At 35.7% G+C, this 12,500-nt stretch overlaps 2 protein-coding genes and 1 pseudogene across 2 annotated transcripts in view; 2 read left to right on the top strand and 1 right to left on the bottom strand.

Moving 5' to 3' along the window:
* The window catches only part of LOC149095984 (uncharacterized), a 3,499-nt pseudogene extending 3,404 nt beyond the window's left edge, over window positions 1-95 (top strand).
* LOC149095983 (somatostatin receptor type 2-like) overlaps window positions 1-9,852 on the bottom strand; it is a 73,628-nt gene extending 63,776 nt beyond the window's left edge. Inside the window, exon 1 of the mRNA XM_089280998.1 lies at window positions 9,700-9,852. The gene's annotated coding sequence lies outside the window, so the exon portion shown is untranslated. The remainder of the gene's footprint in view (window positions 1-9,699) is intronic.
* LOC149095962 (uncharacterized) overlaps window positions 1-12,500 on the top strand; it is a 302,109-nt gene that overhangs the window by 88,498 nt on the left and 201,111 nt on the right. The gene's annotated exons all lie outside the window — the stretch shown is intronic.

The raw sequence follows: 12,500 nt of genomic DNA, 5'->3' as shown, positions 1-12,500 counted from the left end.
TACCTCGTTTAGAACTGATGGCAGCAAATCCTTTAGTTTGCCAGAACCTTCACAGCATCTGGGGATTTTTTCTAAAACACTGGGTGCCCCTTTAGCCCCATCAGTCGATGCCTCTAGTGAGTTAACTTGAGCTGGGGTTCCCAGCTTTAGAGCTCCTAAAGCAATGGCCGTTTCTCGCCCTAGAGGGGCCTGTCCCTTATTTTCAATAACAATAAATTCAACTCCACTTAGCACTCTCTCTGCAACAGAAACTTCTGTAGTAAATGTGCCAGCAAATTGTAGTGACTGATTACTACCATATAAATACAATTTCTTGGAAGCCTTGCTGGACACACATTTAACCTTATTGCCTTTCAAATATTCTCACGCACTACGGCCTATGACATTGCAACTAGCGCCAGAATCGATAATTATTGTAACAGGCAAACCTCCTATTTTCACTGTTTTCCATCCTAATGCGGTAAAATTATTCCGAAGCAATAGTGACAGTGAATATTAACAGTTTGTACCAAAAAAAAAAACAAACAAACAAACAAACAAAAACAACAACAACAAACAACAAAAACAAACAACAACAACAACAACAAAAAACGGTTTCGGATTTCACCATTGCAGGTATGGAGCCAGAGTGTTTTCAATGTTCACCGCGCAAATATTTATCTCGTGGAAGAAATCCCAATGTTGGGTGTAGTCTGATTTGTATTTCTTCTTGTTTGGTGTCTGACGTACTTTGTGTAAAGATCCACACAATGCGGAACACGTAATCGCAAAGGAATCTAGCTGTGGCGGCGTGGTGGCTTTGAACTGCGATTTAAGAACTTAATGTACTTAATTCCAAATTGTATTTTAAACAGCAACATTGTATACATTATATAGTAAGTGATTTTCTCGCCAGCCTTGAAGTACGAGCGTATTTTTGACCAACAGAGGCGTAATAAATATACGTATTTTTGGCACAACTGAACAAAAATGGCAAAGATATATAAAGACGAGAGCTATGTTATATTTCTGCAGGGACACGATGGACGAAAGTGAAAAATAAAATGTCGTATTGAAGGAGATTCTACAATGTTTAAGAATATTCGGCAAAATAACTCGCTTAATTTTCGGCACAGGCAAAAACAGGATGTTATAAGAGTTGCTCAAGCAGGAAGTCAGACTTTTTAATGTAAAGATAGTAAAACTAGACGAACTAATTTTCATTACTAACAATTACTAACTTTACATTACTAACTGGGCGTTCACTGAATGGTTCAGAAATAAAAGTAAAGCTGTGTCCCTTCCACCACCCCCACCCCACCTTTCCTGTGATTCAGCCTTTCGTCAAGCTGTTCACAGCAGTAAATTGACCTTTCTTTCAAGATTAATGCAATTCGGCTGCTGTATGTATGATGTGGTAGTAATGGTTAGGAAAAAAAAAATTAGCAATAGTAAGCATAAAAATTGAGTGAAATTAAAATACTCAGGTTGGTGCAGATCCAATACATACACTAGTTCGGTAATTTAATACATGATTGATAACATATGGAATAACGACAAAATCTTTTCGACGAACGCAAACTAAGTACCTGCTCATCGACTAAGGAAGAAAGAGTCAGTTTTTTTGTATGTTTTCTTTGTTTTTTGTTGTTGTTGTTACCCATTTGTCTCTCTAGATATTTCCATTTTTGTTGTGTTACGATTTTTTGTGGATTTCTTTTCTTCAGGAACTGTTCACTCCAGTACAGACTCTCGGGCATATTTTGTGCCACGAGAACTGCCTTAGAAACTGTCTAAAATTGCACTTAATCTTACAAATTTTTATAGTATCAGTTTGTATTCTTAACCTTTGCCGTGATTCTTTTATTTGGAGTTTAAAGCTGTGGTACTGGAGTATAATAAAACAAAACTATTGAGCTACCGATACAAAGATCACGGTGACTCGTGGTCCACTATATGAGAAAATGGTTCTCTCGATGTTATTCACCTTGAAGACTATAGTTATTACTGGGTGTGAAAGAAAAGAGAAACACGTACCTTAATTCTCCTTTTCAACGAAGACAAATTGATATGGAAGTGGCGCTAACAAGAGTGGTGATGTTAGCAACTCACAGCTATTCTTACAATCATTTCGGCGGAGGCGTGACATTTGTTTACGCTAATTTTGTCTACCACAAATTGCATTTTGTCTTCAAGGAAATGTTGTTTTTCATCGAGGGCACGGCAAGATTTTTGAGTATCATGCGTTTAGATATATATTTTCCTGCTATTTAAACCCTTCAAGTTTTTCTTAGAAACATCGATATTAAAACCAGTCCTTCACACCACATGATTCTCGATGTTAGTTCGACTCTTCATATCAGTTTTTACTGACATGTCACCAAAGTCGCCCATCAGTCATAATGATAAGCGTAAGCGTTTCAGTAAGTCAGCGAAAATATACTTAGGAAATAGATGGTTTCACATAGGTCTTATCTATTCTCCAATAATCTCTTCCTTAATGGAATATTGAAATAATTTATTTTAGGGAAAACCTTAACAAACGAGGACGTTAAACGGGCTTACATTAAATTCAATTCACGCAATCATATAATTACACGAACTGTATGAAACAAGTGCCATTTCTTTTCTGGTTCACGCGGTGGAGGATATTATTTCATCCGTAGCCATTTTGATGCCAGTTTTTTTCTTGGTCGAACAAACTGACATCAGGATACTCGAAGTTAATCAAAAGCACGAAAAATGTCGAAAAAAGAAAGATTGGTTAGAGAACAGCTTCGGTTCGCTTTTGCGCCATTGTTTCTAATATGGAGCAATTAAAATGCCTAAATCAACTAAAACAATGAAACGCAGAACTGGGAGAGCTGCTTTTACCACAGGAAGTGTTATCCTAACTAAGTGCTTCAGTTCGTAACTTGCCCTTTTATCTTCCTTAAAGTTGCTATACAGAAAAGGTATCAAGATGTTAGACAGAAATGAGTGAATTGTGTTTACCATAAGAAATGCTATCCTACCTAACTACTCCAGTTTGCTATGTCTTCTTTTTGATCTTGTTTAAAAGTGTTATCGGAGAAACTACTAACTACTGTACTTAGTTTTCTTGTAAAAAGTGGTCACAGACAATGATAAGAATTGGCAATTGACAATAACCTAGGCAGAAGAAAGAACTGGCATTTTTTTTTTTTTTCTTTCACGAGACTGGTTTTAAAGAGAAATTTGCTTCAGACTTACTATGTACTGATATCAAGTTGCACTGCCGCTCAAATAGCTCTACATAAGAAAATGCAGAGAAAGAATGACTTAATTCGCAAAGCCTCTTGTGGCTAGACTTCCTCTGATTCCGAAATTAAGCGCTCAAATACAGCAGAGGCTAACAACAAAGATACTGAAAGTAAGAAAAAAGAAAATATAGCGATCACAGCGTAACAAAATAAAATTCTCGTACCTCCAATCACCTTGTTCGAGATGATTGAACGGGCATCACGCCGATGCTTTAGGGAAATCTAGCTCCAAGTGTGGTGTACGATGATAAAAGCGATAAATGATGTTGCAAAGACCTGATTATTTTAATTAAAACTTCATTTCTTACAATAAAGCTTGACTCTCTGAAACGCAAACTTGATTTTTTGAAACTCAAACTGCATTCAGTAAAACGGAAATTTGATTGTTAGCAGCGTAAACTTTAGACGCATACTTAATTCTTTGAAATACAAACTTAATTCTTCAAATGCATGAGAAGAACAGCTGTTCTGGTGATTCCTTCACGGGCAAACTTGATTCTTTGCTGAAACGCAAACATGGCTCTTTTACGCGCAGATTTGTTTCTGTCAAGCCCATGGGAAAAACAGCTGTGTACAACCGCAAAAAGCAAATCTTTACGCTCACCGACTCGTCCAATCACCAGTGGTAAGCCCCAACAGAATGGCTTATTTCATGTGGGCGACTATCTCAGAATACCCGGCTGTTTCTAGTAGGCTATACCTGTTATTATTGTTATGTTCCGTGACGAAAACTAGTAGCTTTCTATGCTCTTAATTCCATTTCCTTTCAGACTTTTTTTTTCTACTTTGACTGTTCGTTTGATATTAAGTGCATAGTGAAATATCTCAAGAAGCGCGAACGTCTGAACAGAGATGGTAGCCATTAGACAGTTGTCAATTCGTAATGCAGCTAAGCTAATCAACACCACAACGGCACATTATTAGCATTCTTAGTACTATTTTCCATCAGGATTCTGTTTTACTCATCTTTGAAGTTTCTTGCTCCTTTTAAGTCTTTCGAGGTTTCTTGCTTTCTCATGGACATTTGCAGTCAAATATTTGAAACTCGTCGCAACTACGAGTTCCCTTCGCAAATAAAATTCAATATTTGTTAATTAGCCATGCTCTAAACGAGCAAGGGACTAGGTATGAATATTTAAAATCGACACCTCTCACTCTAAACCATACAACACTCTCATTAATCACAGCTTTTCAAAAGCGTATTGCATCTTTGTATTTGCACCAAAAATACAGACATTTGGTGAGCGTACTAATGTTTGCATGTTCTTTTAGATCACAGGCTCACTCTTTCAAATTAATCGATTTCCAGTATTCATAACCAGTCTCTTGCTCGTTTGGAATATTTCTAATTAAATTACAGCGAAGAATCGATAAGGGGTAGCCGAGTGGAGTCGCAGACTGCTTTGACAATGTTATGACGAAATTTATCATCAATATCTTTAATGTCACGCGCTCAGCAGCAGAGCTGTATGAACCCTGAATCGGCAAACTCTATATCAATTGCTCTGAATTGCCTTGATATTTAACTCGATGGAAAACTGCATCGAGGGGAAGGAGAAAACGGGACCGTTTTTATCATTATTGCCAAAATTCCCTTATAGAGCTGTTTTCAACTGAGTGTCGTAAAACCGAAATCAAATCAACTACTTACCAGTTGGACTACTCAGCCAATCTCGAACCGTAGTAAAACCAAAACCAAAACCAAAACTAAAGATATTGTCTTATTACCATTCGACACTCAAATGAACCGTTCTGTTGTCTTTTTCTTCAAATTAGTTTCGACCGTCAATTGAAAACCGGTCTATTAAGCCAAAATATTAATTACTACTAGCTCCTCCTATTAAGACGCTAACTGTCCTGTGGTTTAAGCGATTATGAGGACGACTAGCACCAGAAAGCTTATTTACCGGTAATTGAACGTAGGCGGAGAATCAGGAGAGTCTTATAGGGAGCGTTCACGATAAGCTGGAAAAGTTTTAAAACGCCGCTTTATTTCCACGGTTAGGCCTACCGTCTACACTAATCCGTCATGAAAACGAAGCTTTTCGCTGAACGCTCTTAAAAAAGGAGGAATTTGAAAACGCCGGCTTTTCGTTTTCGGACCTTTCCGAAAACAATGGCGTCACGATAATCTTGTGATTTCCCCGACTGAATTTTCCACAAACACAAAACCAAAATGGCCGGTAACTGTTTCGTTTTTAAATTCCTCGGGCGTAGTGTGGCCGGAAAATATTTGATGCGCGATTTTCAGAGTAAATTTTCCGCGCTTTCAACTTCCTCCGGCGTAGTGTGGACGGAGCCTTAAGATTCACAGAAAGAAGCGAGCAACAGCGTAATACTATGGACCTAGATTAACAGTACAGCTCGACAGACGGTCGCCTTCATAATAAAACGTTAATAAAAGAGATGTTATTAAAATACGAACAGTTTGTGGTTATTGATATCAGATCTTCTAGCTTTGTTATCTTTTATAAAAAGTCTGATTTCTTGTAACTATAAACAAATTATCTGAAGGTGAATGAATCAACATGACACGAGCGTGGGACAAAGAAAAATACTATATATCATATATGAACTACCTATCATATATGAACTCAGTTAAATGACCTTGAGTTCTCGTAGCTCAGTGAATAGAGCGCCCGCCCGGTGTTCCGGAGGTCATGGGTTCGATTCCTGTCGGAGACTCAGAATTTTTCTTTGTCCCACGCTCGTGTCATGTTGATTAATCCACCTTCACATTTCATTACCGAGCTTAAAATTCACCATCTCTGTTAACTTATCACTGTAAACAAGTTAATTATAACATCTTGTTTTACTGTGCCGAAAAGAAAGTGAAATATTAAGGCGGATTTTTTAGTATTGTTAAATCTTCTTCACTAAGTAGAAAAAATGTATGATTTAACAAATTAAAGACATTTTTCTTTCCACCTTCAGTCATCGTGTCTCCGCAGCTAATGTCATGAAGCGCCCTCTTTACACCTTAGCCATTTGTGTTTGTGCACCCAAGTTTTACCAACACATTTCCAAGTTCTCAAGATTGCCAAGTCCGCATACCGTTTCATTACCCCGCTGTTTTTCACGAATAAACGTCAATTTCATGGCTGTCAAGAAGGTGGCTTACTATATAAACAACGCCGATCTTTGTAGAATTCTAGTGCGAAAGAAGTTGGTAAAGTTCTCAATCTTAATTTTGTTTTATTTTTTAAAGTTATTATGCAATTTTTTACCTCAGTAAGAGAGCACTTGTTTTAAACTTTTACAATTCTTTATTACCTTTTTGTCGATTAACGTTCTAATTTAGTCACACCTTCGTGAGTATATATCAAAAACAGTAAAATTGATGTCATCTTACCTACGTTTCGAAAACTGGGTTTCAATACAAAACTGACTTTTAATTATGACGTAGGGTTCTTTGAGCGTAAGTTCACTGCCTTATATCGACTTTATGTTATACTTTTGCAAACCACACGATGAATTTTAACTTCCTATCTTATATTAGAAGACGAAACACGTCGTACATCGTACATCGTCAATTGTACAAGAATGACATGTTATACTTTTACAACGATCCTCAACCCACAAAGCTCGAAAACTTAAATTACCGAGTTTCGAGTCGCGTCCCGTTCGAATTTCGAGTCTATTTGAGTACCGAATGCTGTGTTCCTCGAGAGAGTTTTAAAGTAGTTACAGACTATTTTAATTATATTTTTAAACTTAGCAAAGTTTTCGAGTTTTGGAATTTTAACTATATTTTTAAAAGCTTTTCAAAATACATTTCGAATTTTGTTTCAATAGTACTTTAAACAGGTTTAAACACCATTAAAATCAGTCGAAAACTACGTTACAAATACACTTTTCGCCTTATTTTTAATCTATTTCATAAAATAGGTTAAAAACAGTTTTTTAAAAATAGTATTTAAATACATTGAAAATAGTGTTTGGTTTGGTATAGTACGCCAAGAGTACTTATAAGCACTGTACTGTATTTATTTCGGCATGAAGTCATGCGGACAAGAGTCACAAGTCCTCTGTTTCGCGCCGCTGTGTATTGTCCTCCACTCTTCTACTTACAAACCTTTTTGCGGCAAACTTTAAAAAATCTAGCGTCCTATACGCAAGTTTTAACTCTGCAGTTACAAAACAACACAAAACTGAAGTAATTTTGTATTCTTTAACTCTCGGGTGTATCATGAAGGGAAAATTCTCAGTCATTCTTTCTTTTTTCTCTCTTTATTTTTTTACGGCGAGGTGTTGAATAGGGTTTACCTCGTTAGTTCGGTGTGATCTAGAGCATGATCTTTTGATATATAATATGAATGAAAAGACAAAATAAAAACAACAAAACAAAAACAAAACAAAAATTTAAAAGTATCATTTAAATTCTCTCAACACTAACTGATAAATTGGAAAACGACAAGATGGGATGTTTGAAAACGGCGCAATATGGGCTGCCGAAAATGAAATGACTTTTCGAAAACGCTCTTGAACAGTGGAATTTAACGCGGGCTAAATTACGAGGTAGTGAATGGTAAACGCAACACTTCGCGAGAAGGCAAGACCAGCGTTTTTCTTTACATGCCTAGACATTTTGACTTTTAAATTACGAGACTTCAACTTCTTCTAATGTTCAAACTCTCAGATGTCAGTTATAAAAACAAACAAAAAAAATCGGGACTTTGACACTCTTTTCGCCTTGCAAAAAATCGAAACTCCGAGAGAGCGTCGTGAATAAAACCGCGACTGCGAGACGCACATAACTGCTAAAAAAAAGGACTGCGAGACCCGTAAAATTAGACGAAAAGTTTGCAAGACCCATGATTTTTGAAGGATACGATTCGCCACCCTTAAATTAATGTGGGTACGCTCTAACGCGCATGAATTAAGTGTTGCTGTGGTTTAGTGTAAGGCGATCCAGGTTTTATGGAGGCGAAAAAAGTTGTTTTTCCAAATTTATAGGGATGGTAACATGGTAGAATTATCCTGTGGGATAAAAAGACAAGGTATTTCGTTTGCCACCAACACATGGAAAATTAGTAATTCATATCTTAATTAAAACTCAAATTGTCCTCATCAGTAAGATCTGTCGTCTTAATGGCCCGCAATATAGTTTTGTGTACATCTTAGCACTTAGATAGAGCTGTAACGATATCAGATAACCAAGCTTTACCGAGCTCAAAGCAAATGCTTAATTGCTACAGGAAGTCTAAACTCAGTTCGTTGTAAGGAATTGCAACTTTAACCTCAGTAGCCGAAATATTTCCTGTGTCGATTAACTAACATATCAGGTAGCGTAAAAATGAAAACATGACGTATTTTCGACTCCAATGAGTGATAATGAGTCAATAAATCGACAAATGAAGATGAATAACACTTAGGAAATGATGAGTGAAAAATAGACGGTATATTGGTTAATAGTAGGTTGGTGGAGAATCAGGATGTCTACAGAAAGGCCTGTCTTCTTAATGACCCACAACGAAGTCTTGTGCACGTCTTGGCACTTAGAACGGGCTTTGACTATATCAGTTTACAGACCTTAGTGTAGAAAAGAAAGAAATAGGGTGACTTTTGAAATTTCGACTGGTTTCTTCTATTGAGAGCTTAAGAATAGGACGATAAAAATAGGGAAAAAATAACTCAAAAAAAAAAATCCATTTAGTCATTTCATTTGTTTATTTGCATATCTGATTAAAGCTGAGCAATTCCAGCACTTATTCTTGTAAACTTGCGGTTTAATAAAAGTGTTTCTGTCTATATATCTTCCCAGAAGTTTCAGATAAATTCTTATTTTTGGCAAAGTTTGGAAGTTATCACTCATAAAGCACAATTCAGAATTTAACTCTCAGTTGAGAAGTGGTGCACTTTGTAACTGGAAGCTGAAATTTGAGATCTGTAAATTTTTCCATAGCTTATGGTCTAAAGGTTTATCTCCTACACTCCCAGCCTAATATGACGCCCATATTGTCTTAGAGAAATGCTATTACCATCGAACATACGGCTAGTGCTGTTTTTGTTGCTTTATGACTGATTTCGACGCGAAGAGAAAGTTAGAATTTTATACCATTTATTTCAAAATATAAAATCTTTCAAGACACGACATTATGTTTCAATATCTCAGCCTCGGATTTATTCTTAAAATATTCTTAAAATTTCGTAAATTTTAGCCTCGATATTTTTATAAAATAAATTCTTATATAAATATATAAAAAGCGGGTAACTTGGGATTTCCCAAATTTTTTTGTTAAATGAGGTTCTAGCACAAAATCAACACTTTAGCAGGTTTGTTTCATTAACATAACAAGCGACAAATAAATATGAATTTTAGGAAGATCTCTAGCTGAAGCTCAGTTGCGATATATGTCAATTCGGAAAATTACAGTAACACGGAGATACTGTCATGACGAGGCTCTGTGCAAAGAAATGAAGAATTGAACTTACATACCTTGAAAGTTTTAAATACGAAGCGCAATGCCAAGGCTGTTGTTAGAGAGGAGATGCCTGCCTTTCGTGTGTTAGCATAGAGTGCAAAACTGTCGTAAAACCCATTACACCGGCGGTAACGATGTTCAAAGCTCCATCAATTAATTTGATAAGCAGCGCTCTGTATTATTTTCATTAAAGTTTACATATATAGACGTCATTTGTTTCACAGGGGTCAATTATTTGAGACAACTGCTGGATCTGTAATTTATCAAAGTAGATTCAATTTTTATTTTTAGTTTATTAGTGCGATTGTAACTAATGTAGAATGGTAGCTGTTCGTAGAAGTAATTAACCCGAGGGAAACCGACAGCGTCTGCTAATGGACTCAGTTAGCTTTTAAACAGGTCTGATAACTCCATTAACTTTGTTTAGTTTTAGTAGCCTTTGGTTTTGCTCTTGGGTCCCGTCCACACAATGCCAGAGAAACAGTTTGAAAAAAACGCCACAATCGACGGTCAGTTTGGATTTGTGTTCGAGTAAAACGTTGGCTGGGAATCACACGTTTATAACGCTGTCGTCGTTTTCGAAAGGATCCGTTTTCAAAATGTTTTCCTTCGACATAAACTGAGAAGCCGGCATTTTCAAATTCCACCGTTTTCGTGACGGATTATTGTGGATGGTAAGCCAATAAAGCTGCGTTCTCAAATTTCTCCGTCGCATCATGGACGGGGCCGAAACTTTCTTCAGCGCTTATGCATCAGCCATTGAAAGGGCGTTTTGGCAAAAAGGATGCTCTGTTGTAAATTATACAGATTGTGATTTCAATAAACTGAAAATACGGACTCAAAATCATAAAATAATACATGGTATATACTACAGTTTTAAACTTCGGAGAATATTCTTTGAATGAATAAGAGAGAATTTAGCTTGACAAAAATATAATTGAGAACACTTTCTACATATTAAAATACATCTTCGCTACACAGAATTAAAGCTATTTACAATTTAAACCGGCAACAATGAATTAGCTGTCACTGAAACACTGATTATCGGCAAGAAGAGAAAAACATTATTCTTTTCATTCACCAAAAAAGGATTCAATATTTCACCACTAGATAATCACAGATGTGGTGTGGCATTGGAAATAATCAAGAGAATAAGTTATCATGAAGATTATATCCTATTCGATTGTAATTTCAGATTCATATGAACTTTTATATTGCAGCACGCTTTCATGTACTAGTTTTAGCACGGCTAGATGAGTAAACAAACTGAAAGGCTTCAAGCTTTATATATATATATATATATATATATATATATATATATATATATATATATATGGCATGATACTAGTTAACATAATCTATTTAGTTACTAGCCAATATAAAAAAAAATACAACAAAAAAAAGTAATAATAAAATAACTAGAATCTTCGGTTTAGAAGGTTTTCTTTTGAAAAATGTACTAAAAATTCCGCATCAAATACCACTATATTAAATCTAACACCCGCGGAAATTACCGGGTGGAAATTTTAAAAAAAAGTCTTTGACAGGAAGTCTTACTTCGGTTCTATTAAGAAGTTGCAACTTCCAGTAACCGTAATGCATCCTCTTTCGATATAACATTAAATAAAAATGGAAGAAAAAATGTGCGAATTTTGCACTCCAATAGTTATAAATACGTTTGTCGAGATATGAAAATGAATTTCGTGTTAGAAATGATAAGGGAAGTGAAAGTAATATTTTAATTAAGATGGTCAGGACTATCAGAATTTCCTTACTATTGTTTTTTTGTAAATTTATTTCTCATTTTTTTTAGTGCACAGTGTGCATGAACTTTATTACTGTAGTATGATAGGTGGGGGTACACTCAATTAATTTGAGGAATTAACACACTTTTCCTTAATAGACCTTTAAAACAACCCAAAAACTTCTTAATTTGGTAAATTAAGAAAAACAGTTTTTGTTCTTTTTTGTGTCTAAGCTTTATCAAGAAATTACATTTTGATGACCAACCTAAGACATATTCACCAAAAAAAAAAAAAATCTACGTAATATATATATATATATATATATATATATATATATATATATATATATATATATATATATATACACAATGTGGGAGGAAAAACACAAATAAAGTACAAGTTCATCCCTACAAGCCTGTTTCGTGGTTGCCCACTCATCAGGGGAAATCCCCTGATGAGTGGGCAACCACGAAACAGGCTTGTAGGGATGAACTTGTACTTTATTTGTGTTTTTCCTCCCACATTGTATACTTCGCTCTACTCTGATGTATTGAGCACTGTTCTACGAAAATCAAATTTTACACTTTATATATATATATCTACCTGCAGTCTTGAATCAAAGGCTCTGTGAGCCAACTCGTGAATTTGATGAGGCAATGTAATTTAAATATCGTCAATAGAAAATGATGTTTGATTTCCATAAAAGGGTATGAAGCGTTCTAAGAGGTGTTGGACCGGTAAAGGAACATTTTGAGGAATATGAAATGAAATGAAATTAAGCTTCAAAGACAGAAAATATGTGCTGAGTAGAAGTTGGTGTAAGACAATCACTCGTCTAGATTTTAGTTGAAAGGTTTGCGGAGGGAAAGTTCAAAAGGGTGAAGTTTTGTTTATCGAAAAGCTATTGTTGCAATGTTAAGGTCGGTATTCACTTGCGATGTAAGCATAGGGATAACCATAAAAGCTTATGCGCTAGATGAGAGGCTCGGACATAAGGATAAGCATATATGCATAAGATAAGCTTGCGTTGTTTTTATGTTTGTGTTGTCTAGTTAGGGCTTGGTTGGCAT

The sequence above is a fragment of the Orbicella faveolata genome, unplaced genomic scaffold (genome assembly GCF_042242905.1).
Source record: "Orbicella faveolata isolate gen_17 unplaced genomic scaffold, um_ofav_v1 contig_48, whole genome shotgun sequence".
NCBI lineage: Eukaryota > Metazoa > Cnidaria > Anthozoa > Scleractinia > Merulinidae > Orbicella > Orbicella faveolata.
This window is presented reverse-complemented; position numbering and strand designations above follow the sequence as displayed.